This window comes from Arachis hypogaea, chromosome 11 (assembly GCF_003086295.3).
Source record: "Arachis hypogaea cultivar Tifrunner chromosome 11, arahy.Tifrunner.gnm2.J5K5, whole genome shotgun sequence".
In the NCBI taxonomy this organism is placed as follows: Eukaryota; Viridiplantae; Streptophyta; class Magnoliopsida; order Fabales; family Fabaceae; genus Arachis; species Arachis hypogaea.
Genome location: NC_092046.1, coordinates 126,823,988 through 126,838,620, shown reverse-complemented (window position 1 = coordinate 126,838,620; position 14,633 = coordinate 126,823,988). Strand labels below are relative to the sequence as shown.

Genomic DNA, 14,633 nt, shown 5'->3' with positions numbered 1-14,633 from the left:
TATCACAAAAAATCAACATAAATTCAGTCAAATTCAATCAACAATCAATCACAACATCAATTCACTTATCCAACACCAATTTAACTGATGATAAATTACCAAAACTCTACCTCCGTACGAATTCAAAATATTCAAAATTCTAGTGAAGCTTTCTGATCGAGCTGCCGAAGAAGAAAACGTCAGAAATCGTTTGTGTCTCCTAGAACTTCAATTGGCCGAATTTGAGGGGAAGGGGAGCTACGTCACCATCAACTTCTACCAGACAAAAATAACGCCAACGTGTAGAAGAGGAAGATACAAACATTTTTACCGGATTAAATTTTTTATTGGAGTTACGGATCAAAAGAAATCGACAAAAGAAAAATATAAGGATCTCACGGTTTTCACCATGAAATTTGGCCACTCTCTCTTTTGTTTGGATAACATGCAAGTTCGGTTATTGCATAATGAATGTGCTTAATGGATTTGATGGTGATTAAACCCGCCGCGGGTCCACGGTGCACCTGCGGAACCCCGAACCATCGTAGGAGCTCCCACTAACACTTAAAAAATGATGAACGTGAGTTTCAAACACAGGACTGCGTGTAACCACAACTTCCCCCTTGCCACTACGGCAAACTTGATTCTTACAAATAGATAAGACAAAAATATATATATATAACAAAACGTAATAATTTTTTATTTTTTTTATTTTTTTAAGTATGAATTTACATGGATATCAAACAAGTAACAACATATAATATACAAATATATTGATATATTGATATTGGTTGTGTTATCTTTTATTTTTTTATTTATTTAAATTGAAAAAATATTTTGTACTAGTAAATAATTTATTATCTCTTTTTGCATTATAAATTATATCTAAGAATTGATATTTAAATGTTATTAATATGTTTTTAAAAATATGCATTTAACTTTTAATTCTAATTTTATTCTTATAATTTTATATATTTTTTTTTAATTATGACCGAGTCAACCGAATAAATCAGTGACCCACCGATTGAACCAGTTATATAACCGGATCAATTACCAATTCGATTCTGATAACTATGTATATATGTATTGAGGCATAAGCTACATTTGGCTTTAATGAAGGATGATTGTATGATTATATAATGAAACTAATGAGGTGTCATGGTTGTATATATGCATTTATGGATAAAAGCCACATTCTCAAATCCATTTTCCTTGTTCCCTTTAATGATTTCGGTTAGTTAAATGGAACAAGTATTAATATAATAATAATAATAATAATAATAATGATATTTAAAAAATTAATTTAAATTTTGTTTACCAAAATAGTTTTTAATAAATAATTCAAACTATTAGAATAAGTTATAATTAAGTTAAACTTCAATAATCATAAAATTTTATTTAATTATTTTTGATAAAATAATTTTTTTAAAAATAAAATTTTAATAAATATAATGACACATAAATAATTAATTATTTAATTTTCAAAAATTCGAAATCTTACGGTGAATGATTCTTACACTAGACACATATCTCACTCTATCTTTTCTCTTCTCTTCATCTGCGTTTAGATTCAGAATTAATAAAAAAAAAAGATACTGTCTCAAATTTTACTGAGTTCGATGTTATTTTATACATGTAGCATCTTAACATATCAGAATTCATACTCCTTTGTCAAATCCATCAAAATTCTCATACTTTGTCCCTTTTTGTGTAAAGCTTCGGAAGAAAAAAAAGATGGATCCATCGTCAATGCTGTATAGCCAGCTCAAGGTTCGTGATTTCTATGAGATTTTGTATTTCTTGACTATAAATTTTTTTGGGTCACAATCAAGATCTCCCCTTCCCCTTTTTCTTTTGATGTGTTGTGGTTCTGTGAATGTGTTAAGAGGCTACAAAACCGTTTTTCCTGTTAGCGGGGTCCTAATGTCATTGAATCAGAGGAACACATTATGAAGATGGCTAAACCACTACAAAAAATTACTGGAATAGCGACCGATATAGCAACCGATTTAGCGACCGATTTGGATGGTCACTAAAACCATGGTCGCTAATAAAAAAATAGCGACCAACTTCGGTCGCTAAACGTTAGCGACTGATTTTAGTGACCAATTTGTTAACAAAGCTACCAAACCCTCACCAAAGAGCATCGGTCGCTAAATCGATCGCTAACAAAATCGGTCGATAAATTGTGACCAAAATTTTTGTCGCTAAATCGGTCTCTGAGTAAATCGGTCGCTAATTCGCGACCTGTGTTTCGGTCTCTAATTCGCGACCAATATGTCGGTCACTAATTTGTGACCAACATTTTAGTCTCTAATTCGATCGCTAAAAGTGAACATGTATTTTAGCAACCAATATTTCATTCTCTAAATCGGTCGCTAATTAGCAACCAAACATTCTAGTGACCAATTTTCCATGGTTGATCCTAATTTTTTAATTATCGATTTTTTACTAAATTTTTACATCTAAGGCATCAAATATTGAAAAACCATCGACACAAAACCTATACCTCAACACATAAAAATAAACAACACTTAAACAATAACAAAAAATATGTATATAATTATCTTTTATTGGGTTATTAAATCTCTAATATTAAATTCGTAATATCTAACTACATAACAAAAAAAGAGCATTCTTTATATAATTCTATGTAAAAACAGAAATAGATATGTAATTTTTCTATGTAAAAAGACTGTCAAGAGAATCAGCTCCAAGGGTAGCAAACTTGGACTCTCCAGTGACACTTGAACCCTCTGGCAGTGCCAATTGCTTCTTGACTATGTCACAGACTTTCTGCACTGTCTCTTGGTTCGCCTGCACAGAATAATAAAGTCCATGGTAATTAAATCTTGTTAAATATGACGGAAATTCATACACCACATCAGTACTATCTCTAATATTTGTTCTACCTTCCTGTAATTCTAGGCACATAATCTAGAATCACAAGCAGAAGGAACCAAATTATAATTCAGGCAGAATGAACAGAGGTTTTTATCCACTGTACTATCTGTATAATATAACGTCAAAATTAGCAGCACCAAAAATCAACATGTAAAGACAGAAAAAAAAAAAAAAATGCTAATTCACCCATGTTCAATTAGTCTTTTTCTTTTAATGAACAATCATTAGGACTACAATAAAAATCACCAAAATTTTTCTGTAGTTCCAAGTTTCTTATTATTTACCAAATTCAAAACTGAAAAATTACTTAAACCAATCAATATAAAATCTTTTAGGTTTACTTATGAAAATATAGCATGAATGAATTGCATAAGGCAGGGTGAGTTTTGAATAAACTAGAAAGTAGCCTCTATTTCTTCTTATCTGATCCCTGGAGCAAAAATATATGAACTTATGGGTCACATTTATATAATTGTGTCTCTATTGTCTCCTTAAAGCATTGATTCCTGAGGTCCAAATATCCCCCACCTCCACCTTTCTTTCATTAACATCATTTTCATTAGGCATTTAATGTAATACACCCTCATAATTACTCATGAATTATTGTAGTAGTACTACTACTATTTTTTTAGAGTAGTTGATGAATGAATACTTTTTTTCTCTCAATGAGGACAAGAGATATAATTTGCCGTACCACTCATCAAAATTCAAAGAAAGCCATTGGCAACCACCGCTTAGCTAAAATGTTTTTGTTTTAAACGTGCTTAAGTTTTCGGCCTATGGTTTTTATTTTATTTTATGAGATTAGACCATTGGATCTAGCTATATATATATTTGTGGGAAATAGATCTTCTGAATTTATGTTTTCAAAAAATGCATCACATACAAAAGGCAATCCCTGGTTCTTGCTAATGCTTCAGCATGAGCCTCTTACATTACAAGATCTGCTTTACATTCATGGCTGTGACCACATAAATGATAATTATTTTTTTATTATTTTTATATCTATACTATGGCAAGTTAATGTGAAAGTGATATTTGAGATGGAAAGAAGAGGGCGTGTTCGATTGTTAAGCTGGCCAGTTCAACCTATTTAAATTCAGTCTACCGATGTAAATGTAGACAATAGAGACACAATTTTATAAATGTAGACAACCATACCTCTATGCTCAAAGCTCATTTAAATAATGAAGGTACAAGACAAGCAGTGCAAGTACTGGTTACCTGCCGTAATATAGAAAGTAAATCTCCTCCAACGCAATACTCCAAGAACAACCATAAGTGAGCAGAAGTTTCATACCTATATTGACTAAAAGCATTAGTTAACAACCCTTAATATACTTTTAAGGAATTAGAGCATGTAAGAGTGAAAAACGAAAAGACTTACTTCGTGAAGAACCTTGCTTCTCTGTGACTTGTCTACGCTTTTGATGGCGTAATACTCAATGTCTTCTTCTTCCTGCCTTTGTACACGGTCTACAAATCCACAAGAACAAAGAAAGATTAATAAATCTACATCATTTAGTTCGATTCAAGAAAAGTTTAACCCGAAAAAAGAAAGGAAATGGAAGAAGGTTACCGAGTATTTTCCACGACCAATAGCTTCGTAAATATGGTACTGGTTCATAGTGACGGTGGACATTACTTGCACAATCTTCCAATGTTCAAGAGAAAAATGCAAAGCGCAATAAAGGAAACAGAAACAAACATTAAAACAGAGAAAAAGAGAAATAGATTAAGGTGAAATGCAACCTGCTCCTGGTATTCCTTTGCATATTGCTTTATTGCATATTCAATAAAGCTATATAAAGAATAAGAAAATGGTGAGGAAACGTGCAATAGGGGTGGAGATCCACGCCACAATATATATATATATATATATATATTATCAATATATGTCACAGACTCTTTAGAAGCCAAATATAATTTAAGAATTTAAAAATAAATAAATAAATAAAAACCCCAAGGTTGAAACTAGTGATGACTCATTAGAAATTCTAATAGACATTGTTGTGTGCGCACTCTTATAGTTCTCATAAAGCTATATAACAAGCCTGCAATCACAATTCACAACTGGAAATATTTCTAACAGCACCATTTTGTTTGAAGCACATCAAACACAAACAATGGCACTTCTAATCTGCAGCATATGCGCATACAAGTTAGGATTATTGAAAAGAAAAGTATAGGGTACCAACATATTATCTGCAAACTTATTGCCAACAATGATTAATTATTATATTTTAAACACATATATAAAGAGACGAATCCAAAAAATATATCTATAAAGACACTTCTATTAAACACAGCTATAAAAAAAACATTTTTATTAGACACATCCACAAAGACACTTCCATTAAACACAGTTATAAATAAGAGTTGGCAGAAATGCTGTTGGTAACATAGCAGGATTGTTATTGAAAAAGGGCATAATGAATTACCACATTCCCACATGACGAATGCATTGAAAGAAGAGATCTTTCCAGAACATACAAATCAACAGCTTTATCTTCTGGTAGAGTTGAAGTGAAGCTCAATCCAAAGTCAATTAGGACCTGCATAAAAACACAATTGAGTTATGAAAGAATATCAATGGCAAGATCTAAAGATGCATTAAAGTTCAGACTTGTAGTTTATCCACGAAATTCTAGGCATCTTATAGTTATATTGTAAGATGAATCAGCAACTAAAATTGAAATTGGCCACTTGAAATTATACGATGAAAAACAAAGAAATTTTTGCTCATGTTGGAACTTAGTATCTGTTAATGCCCTATGAGGAGTGTAAACTGCAACTTGAAACGTCCAAGCAACAAGAAATTTTACCATCATTTCTTTTTTATTTTGTTATGTAGTAGAGATTAATTGAATAGATAGATTAATACAATCTAAATATTATAAACAGAACAGATATTGTAAAATATTGAAGAATGAAAATTTATAGAATATTATGACAGAGTATAACTCGGTTGTTAACTAGCAAGGGTACCTGATAGAATTGAAGCGATGTTCTTCTGCTCCGAGCTAAGCCGTTGAAGATATATGTGGATTTAGGAATTAGGATTACGATCTCCCTCTAGAGACTCACCAAGTGCCAAGAAAAATACTCTTCGATTACCTTTGCAAAATAACCGAGCTAAAGGAATTAGAAGAAAGCGATTACCTTTGCAAAATTGGAACAGTAAGACGGAAGAAGCTTCGAGAAGGTTCCAGATCCGTGCCTGGAAACCTATTCGGAAGACCTTTACGATGGTATTAGCGAGAGAGAGAGGGGTTCGTATGATCAGATCAGAGAACGAAGAAATCAAAAACAGATAAAAAGAAAAACCTGAAAACAGATCTGAGAGAAAGAGCGTTTTTATTTACCTCTTTGAAACAGATCTGATTTGCTTCTTCCTCCGTGAGCTGGCTTCTGATTTCTTATGGAGGCGGGAGGTGAGGCGGCCGTTTCCGTGGGAGGAAGAAGACGACGAGGAGATGGCGCCGCGACCGGAGAAGACGACGCGGACGGAACCTCAGGAGACGGCGGCGAGAGGCGCACAGAAGACAGCGGCGAGAGGCGCACAGAAGACAGCGGCGAGAGGCGCGGAGAAGACGGCGGCGAGAGGCGCGGAGAAGACGGCGGCGAAAAAGACGTGAACGCCAGCAGAAGGTTGGAGGAGATGAGAATGGTGTGGGTGGCTTAGGGTAAGGTTGGGTAATTTAGATAACAATTCAACTAGCTACCTTTTAAAAATTATATAATATTCAATTTTTTATTGTAATAATTTTAAAAAAATTAAAACAAACACATTTAAAAATTATGAATAGATTTAGTGTCTTTTTAAAACTAAATACATATTCAAAATACAAACTAAATAAAACTAAAATTTTAAATTTTTGTTTCTATTTAATTATTAATATATTATAATTTAAATACATATCTAAAAATCTAATTATTCAAAATTTAAAATTTTGATTTTAAAATTCTAAAATAAATCTTAAACCATCTATTTATTAAGTAAACCCATACAAAACACTCAAAAAAGTAGAAAAGTCACGTTTGCCCCACATGAAAATTTAGAGAAGTCATCTTCCGCCGGCATTCATCTGTGCCACCTTCCTCTTTTACGCTCATTTTTGACGCTGCCTTCCTCCTTCTCGACGCTCATTCACAATGCCGCATTCCCCGTCGTCAACACTCATCTTCGTCGCCGCCTTCTTCTTCCTCGTCACCGTTCATTTGCATTAACGTCGCCGTTCGTCGACGCCAAAAACTTACCTAAGGTTTGGATGGATTTCTCACACAATTACTTTTTTTTATTATTTTATATAAAATTTTTTTGAAATAAAAAATCAAATAAAATGGCCTGAAGAGATTTTCATATATATTACAATGTTAAATTATTTTTGCATGTGCAATTTCTGTATTTTGGAAGTGTTTTAAAAATATTTTCCGTATAACTTCATAATTTTAGATGTGTTACAATTGTTTTTTAATGTTTAAATTTAAATTTTAGATTTATAATTTTAGATGTGTTCCAAAAATATTTTCTGTATAACTTCATAATTTTAGATGTGTTACAATTGTTTTTAATGTTTAAATTTAAATTTTAAATTTATGATTTTGGATGTGTTTCAAAAATATTTTTTGTATAACTTAATAATTTTAGATGTGTTACAATCGAAAAAATAGCGACCGATTTTGTGACCAACAGTCCCAAAGACATTACTTTATGTTTTGGTTGCTAATTCGGTCGCTAAATGAAAAATAGCGACCGATTTTATTGACCAACTTTATTCTAGTTGTATTAAAATCTTATCGGTCGCTAAAATCGGTTGCTGAATATAATTTAGCAACCGATTTAGCGACCAATATTTTTTTTATCCTAGAAATTCTATATCGGTCGCTAAATTGGCCGCTATTAGCAACCAATTTTTTTGGTTTCTAAAATCGGTCGCTATTCTGATACTTTCTTATAGTGAGCACATAAAGACTATTATATCTAAGTATACTATTGTTCTCTATTAAGGAACTTTTTCATCTCTTGGTTTCATGGAAAAAAGATTGAAGTTGATTTGATTGAAATCCTATAGAGAATAATTGTAGTGCCTAAATTGAATTATACAAAAATTGTTAGTAGTTCAATAAATATAATCATGACAATCATCCCCGTGGGTTTGCAGCTAAATTCTTTGTAGTATTTTATGTGAAGTTAAATTTCCTTTTCTTACTTAATACATGGAGCAGATTTTCAAAATCACAAACTATCCGGCAAGGTGGGTAAGCCGGTTCCTCCCTCGGGGCTCTAGCGTACTTTCGAGTAGGGACTGATGGGTGGAAAATCGAATCCACAAAAACTAACCGGTAAGTGAACCGAGTCGCATCAAGTAGTAATAACTCACAGGAATGAGGTCGATCCCACAGGGATTGAAGGATTAAGCAATTTTAGTATGGTAATAAATTTAGTCAAGCTAACAAATGATAATTTGAGTGAAACTTGATAAACAAAAGGTAAATAGCAAGAAATTTAAGTGCTGGAAGTAAGTTAGCAAAAATTTAAATGACAAGAAAGGTAAATTGCTGAAGCTTAAAATGCAAAAAATTCAAAAGAGGTAAAACTTAAATTGCAAGAAACTTAAATGACTGAATCTTAAAGTGCAAGAAAGTAAAACAGCAGAATCTAAATTGAAGGGAAACTTAAATTGCTGGAATTGTAAAGGGAATTGGATGCAGGAAATCAAATAGCAAGACAAATCAATTGAAAAGTGAAATCAAAGAAGTCTATAATGAAGAAAATCAGAAGAAAGTGATTCATCAGGGATTGGAGATACCATAATCCATCATGAATCAATTGAGTCTCAACTCCTTTCTCAATCATATGAGTAGATCTATGGCGGATTGAAATTGATTGGATCCCAACTCCTTGGCAATCCATTCTTTCTAATCACAATCAATCTTGCCAATTCCTTGATCTAATTGTCATGAGAAGAGTTAGAGCACATTTCTCTCATCCATAAGCCACACTAACTCTCAAGATCTCAATTCCTCCCGAATGGTGTTGATAAAGAGAGTAGTGAAGGATAGAGCTCCAATTCTAATGCAAGTGATTCCCCTTCCGAGGCTCACACAAACATTCACTGAATTAAATCCCCTTCCGGAGAAGATAATTCACAATCAAAACAGAAGATACTCAATAGCTACACAATTGAATTGAGAAGAAGTAGAATTTCATTGATTCATTGGAATTACAATGGAGCTCCTCTCCCTAATGAATTTGGGGTTTAGTTCATCATAACTCAAGTAAAACCAGAAGTTAGAAAATTACAGAGAAGTGCTAAGAAAAATTGCAGAAGGAAAAATACAATTTCAGATCTAACTAACTCTCTACTCTGAAATTTCCTACTGACTCCTCTCTCTAAATCAAATTCTTATCTATTTATACACTTTCTAATTCAGCCTTTGGGTTCTTGGATTGGGCCTCTTGATCTTTATTGAGGTTGATTGGATTGGCTCTAAATGCAGCTTGGAAGAGAAGTGTGCCAATTATGCATTTCTGGAGTCAAAGTTTGAGTCAACGTTTTTAGGCCAACATTGAGATAAACATCCTCTTGGAGAAATCAATTCTGGTTGCTGTCATCAACGTTTGACTCAACGTTGGAGTGCCAATGTTCACATATCCACGCGTACGCGTGGCTTACGCATACGCGTGGATGGTGTATTTTACCATTCTACGCGTAAGCGTGACCTGCGCTTTTGTGCGTTTGAGGCAAAATACTCATTCACTCGTGCGCGTACCATACGCGTGCGCGTGGATGCAAATCCCCAAATTCCAGTTTTTGAAAGCCTTGAGAAGACGTTGGACCCAGCGTTTGAGTGGCAACGCTTCCTCAAACGTTGCTCTATCCACGCGTGCGCGTGGATTGTCAGAAATTGGGCTTACGCATACGCGTTGCATGTGCGTGCGCATCGATACACTTTTTCAAAATAAGAATTTTTGAACCCAGATCGCGCACGCTGGCTACAACGTTGGACTGGCAACGTTCCCTTAAACGTTGTTCTATCCACGCGTGCGCGTGGATTGTCAAAGTTGCAAATCCACGCGTGTGCGCATAACACGCGTACGCGTCGCCACATTTTTTCCATTTTCCAGAAAGCATTTTACATCAACAACGTTGGCAACGTTCCCTCCAACGTGGGCACCAGCTTTTGCATTTGCCTCCAACGTTTGAGGTAACGTTGGTGGACCAACTTGGCCACCAACGTTACTTCTTCTGCTTTGCTTCTCCCCTACTTTCTCCTCTTCTTTCTTGCTTCTTTCTTGCCTCATTTTCTCCTACAATCAATCAAATAAATTGCCTCAAAGTTTGCTATAATCATAAGGTATTTGTATCATTCATAACATCCATTAAAAGTAGCTCAAAACCTTATGAAAAAGCACAATAACAACCATGTTTACTTGACTTAGGAGATGCATGAATTTCCAATCTAATTGCTTACTTCTTGCTCAAGAAAGTGCATAAAATCTAATGAAAACTAGTGAAAAATACTTGTGAAACTAGCATAAGATGACTTATCATCACAACACCAAACTTAAACATTGCTTGTCCCCAAGCAAGCACTAAAACATGGGAAAAAGGAATGAAGATAGATAAGCATATATGTCTTCATTAGCAGGTAATTGAATTTGGATCATGGGATTTCACGCAGACAGAATGCAGCTCAATTATTATAAACTTTCAGATGTAAAATGTCTCTCTCAATGCTAACTAGAGTTACTGATGTGAACCTTATTGTTTATTGATCCTTGTTAGATTTTTCTTTATTTCCTTTGCTTTAGAAACTTATTTTTCAATTGTAGCTCAATGTCAAGTGTTGCAGCAGCCTTTTGGCTAAATTTTCAATCAACACATCTTCACTACAGACACTTGGCTCACAATTCTTCTTAAGAACATTGATGCCCAGCACCTCTTTGGGTTACTAAATATGTTGTAACTAAGTTGCTTTTGATGGTAGACTTTTGGTTGATAATCCCGGGTTAGTTAACCCAAGTTACCAAGTGTTGAAACACTCTTTAGAACCTAATCATCCAAGCAGATCCTAGTACAAAGACACCGCAGGCATGTGTCTTAAGGTCCAAGCTATTGGTGTCTAGCTTTTGTTCTTTGTTTCTTTCATTTGTTTGTTGCCAATTCTTGGCTTTTCTTTCTTTCTTTCGTACTTTTTCTTCTCTTCCAAGGATATCATTTGTCAAAGATTCACAACAGAACTTAAACTTACACTAAAAAGAGGTATTCTATCCTGTAGCTTTATTCTTGAACTTGCTAATCTAGTCAAGAAATTACCACCACTGATCCTCATTTTTATTTCTACCATATTGGACCATTACTTTCTGTTTCAATCATTTTCTCTTATTGAATCAAAAGGTAAAGGGACAAGACATATTATTTAAGTAGATGAAAGTGAAACCTAGCAAACAAACTAGAACACTTATTTGAAAGTTAAAGGAAGCAAACAACAGAATTCAAATGACTTAAAAGTAAACTGAAAGCATGCTCTTTCTTATTGCTAGACAAAGAGCAACACCACCTTTCAATCCTTCGGTTGCTTTCCTTTGCCTTTCGCATCTTGCTTCTTCTTGCTTCTTCTTTCTTTTAACTGTTCTGCAGTCCTAATCTCTCATCATCTAACAGTCTAGCATCCATCAAGTGTTGCTTCATTCTTTCTTGATTGCTTTTTGCTTTGGCCATGTGTACCTCCTTTAGTTCAGTACATTCTGGATATCATTTGATTTTTCTGTTCATCAGTGGTATGCTGCGAGTTAGATAGTCTAGACTTGCTTGAGTGTTTATATCATATTCCACTCTGTCCATGTTCCTGGGCTCCCCAGCTGTATGATGCAAATTCTTCCACTGCATAAAGTCTTGGAGAGATTCTTCCAGCTGATCTTGTCATTCAGATATTTTGTTAAAAGACTCCTGGAATTGATTTGATTGCTCCCTGTGTTGATCCAGTAGTCTTGCTTGAAAGTTTTCTTGTCTCTCCATCATTTTCAGCTGCCAGTTTTCTTGCTGCTCCTGAGCTTTCATAAATTGCTCATGTTGATCCCTCAGATATTGTTGGGACATTTCTCCAATGGCATTCCGAATCTGGCTTAAATCCAGTGCACTAGAAGCTTGTCCCAGAAATTGTTGTTCTGCTTGTTGCTCCTCTTGTTGTTCCTCCACTTGCACTTCCTCTCTTCTTCTCCTCTGTGGTCTCCTCCGTTGTTGGGCAGCTGTAACAGTCATCATCCTTTCCAAGGTCATTGGCACGCCTGGGTTCATCCAGATAGGATTGGCATCCTCTAGAGGCACTCTGGCTTTTATGCACAGCCTCATGATAGTGCTCGGGTACTGGAGCCAGGCTTTAGCAGAATTTTTCTTTGAGATCTTTTGGATGTCCTTTGCAATGATCTCATGAACTTTTATCTCCCCTCCTACCATGATGCAATGCAACATGACGGCCCTTTTCCTGGTAACTTCTGAGGTATTTACAGTGCCCAAAATTGATCTCCTTATCAGCTCATACCACCCTTTTGCTTCAGGGGAAAGATCCCCTCTTTTCAAATATTTGTGCCTTCTATGATTGTCCCTCTCCCAGTCAGTGTTAAATATACAAACATCACTAGAGATTTCATCATAATCAGGATCACCATTTATTCTCTCTTGGTAACCTGGTTCATCAAAGTGTCTTGCCCTCAATCCTAAGACCTTCATGATGGTCTTCGGACTGAAGTCTACCTCCACACCCCTTACATAACTCTTGTAAGTTGGGGCAATAGTTGTATCCAGCCTTGCCGTGTTAGCATAAAATTTCTATATGATGCTAGCATTGACTTTGGTGATTGGTGAGGTAAGAGCCTCCCATTTTCTTTTTCTGATCTTGGCTCTTATTTCTGGGCATTCATCATCGAGCAGCTGAAAAGGGATTTCTGGAAGTATCCCTTTGGCAGTCATCCACTTAAATTGCATTTGGTGGAACCGTGATTTGAACTTCCATTGATCATAAGTGTCTTCATTTTCCTCAACTACAGGTTCCTTCCCTCTCCTTCTTTTGAAGCTTGATGAAGACGCCACGACTTGTTTTGAGTGTTGGCCGAATAGAGGGATGAGGAATGGTGAGGAAAGGTGACTGATGTGGCTTGTAGAGTGAAAGTTTGGCTTAATGGTGAAGCAAGGATATGAAATCAAAGGAAACAAGTATGGTTAAGAGCAAGCAGAACACGGTTACTAGCTTATGCTCTCAAGGAATGTAAGAACTAAACTCTTGGATGCAAAAAGAAGTATGGTTGGAAGTATGCAACACGGTTGTATTGTGGGACTCATTTATAGCAAAACTGTTGAAGAATGGATGGTGAAGATGCTCTTGAGAATGTGGAAATGAATGCTGTGCATGTAAAGTTGAATAAGGACAAGAACCAACTTTTCATTGGGCATATGGTTCGGTCTCCTAGGTGCTGAACCTTGCAGATTGGTGCTTCCCAAAGAGCAATTTCCAAGCACATGTGACTCACTTTTTCTCCTTATGACAACCGTACATTGCATGGTTTTGTCCTTTCCTCAATATTCTTCATGCCTATCCATTTTAAACAAAGCAACAATAAGTAACAAAATCTGATTTTAGAAAGGTGGCGGTCAGCAAGTAGAATTAATAACTAGTGTTCATACCCTGGGTCGAGCTATGCGACCCGGGCTGACTGAAGACACGAGCGACCAACCTCTTTAGGTTAGATCGCCACCGACCTCTTCCTAAAGAGTTCGGCCAAATCGCCATAGAGGCCCAAGAAGGCCCAAACAAAGGAACAAAGCCCACTCTAAAGGCGGCTAAGCCCTAAAAGATAAGGCGGTTCCCCTAAAAGATAAGATAAAGTAACTAACTTATCTTAAAGGACATCTTGTACTACTATAAATACACTAGAGCACCCAGGTATAACTCATACTCTGATTCTACACAAAAAATCTGCTTAAAGCCTGTGCTAACTTAAGCATCGGAGTCTCTTGCAGGTACCACCACCCTCCGGTGATCAAGGATCAGCAGCATCGCCAGATCTAGCAAGTCGGACACAACAGCTCCGACCCCATCAGATCTCATCCGAGATTGACCTTCAGTTTCAGGTAACCCTTGGAACATTGGCGCCATTGCCGGAGAACCTGGAAGTCATCCCATCATCATGGCGAACAACCTCGACAATGATCACAACTCCGGTTTGGAAGAAAGAACGCCACTTAAAAACACAGATGCCACATCAAAAGACACACCTCAACCTAACAGAGACAAGTAATCTCCGAATGCAGAAGTTCTAGATGCTCTACAAGCCCAGCAGGATCATCTCAAACAGCTCGAGAAAGAGGCTGAGCATCAGCGGGAAGCCGAGAGAGACATGCGGAGGGAAACAAGACGACGCCGAGAGCTAGAGGACAAGCTCCTAAAGCTCGAGGCCGATCTCAAAGCTAAAACCATTCGACCCAATCAGGAAGATAGCTCACACAAGGACCAAGATCCATTCACCAAAGAAATCATGAAAGCTAAAGTCCCAAATGACTTTAAAGCTCCTGACATGACCCCATACGACAGTACATCTGATCCGAGCCATCACCTCAGCAATTTCAGAAGCAGGATGTATCTCACAAACGCCTCAGACGCCATTCGATGCAAAGTTTTCCCAACTACTCTGACCAAGACGGCAATAAAGTGGTTCGACAGTTTGCCGCCAAGATTAATAACATGCT

At 35.9% G+C, this 14,633-nt stretch overlaps 1 protein-coding gene and 1 long non-coding RNA gene across 4 annotated transcripts in view; one reads left to right on the top strand and one right to left on the bottom strand.

Moving 5' to 3' along the window:
- The window catches only part of LOC112722557 (2-dehydro-3-deoxyphosphooctonate aldolase), a 45,017-nt gene extending 43,305 nt beyond the window's left edge, over positions 1-1,712 (top strand). Inside the window, exon 7 of the transcript XR_011867726.1 lies at positions 1,696-1,712. The gene's annotated coding sequence lies outside the window, so the exon portion shown is untranslated. The remainder of the gene's footprint in view (positions 1-1,695) is intronic.
- A 944-nt stretch (positions 1,713-2,656) lies between these two features.
- On the bottom strand, positions 2,657-6,625 carry LOC112722556 (uncharacterized). 3 transcript variants are annotated; one of them, XR_011867725.1, is made up of 8 exons: positions 6,249-6,625; positions 6,046-6,124; positions 5,872-5,958; positions 5,325-5,438; positions 4,463-4,537; positions 4,271-4,359; positions 4,108-4,183; positions 2,657-2,796 (listed from the first exon to the last, which is right to left on the bottom strand). It is a non-coding gene; the product is annotated as an uncharacterized lncRNA (long non-coding RNA). The 3 variants fall into 3 exon arrangements; XR_003162742.2 differs by lacking the exon at positions 6,046-6,124 and adding an exon at positions 4,636-4,684 and having other exon boundaries at positions 5,872-6,000; positions 6,249-6,598; XR_003162740.2 differs by lacking the exon at positions 6,046-6,124 and having other exon boundaries at positions 5,872-6,000; positions 6,249-6,609.
- Positions 6,626-14,633: the final 8,008 nt, after the last annotated feature.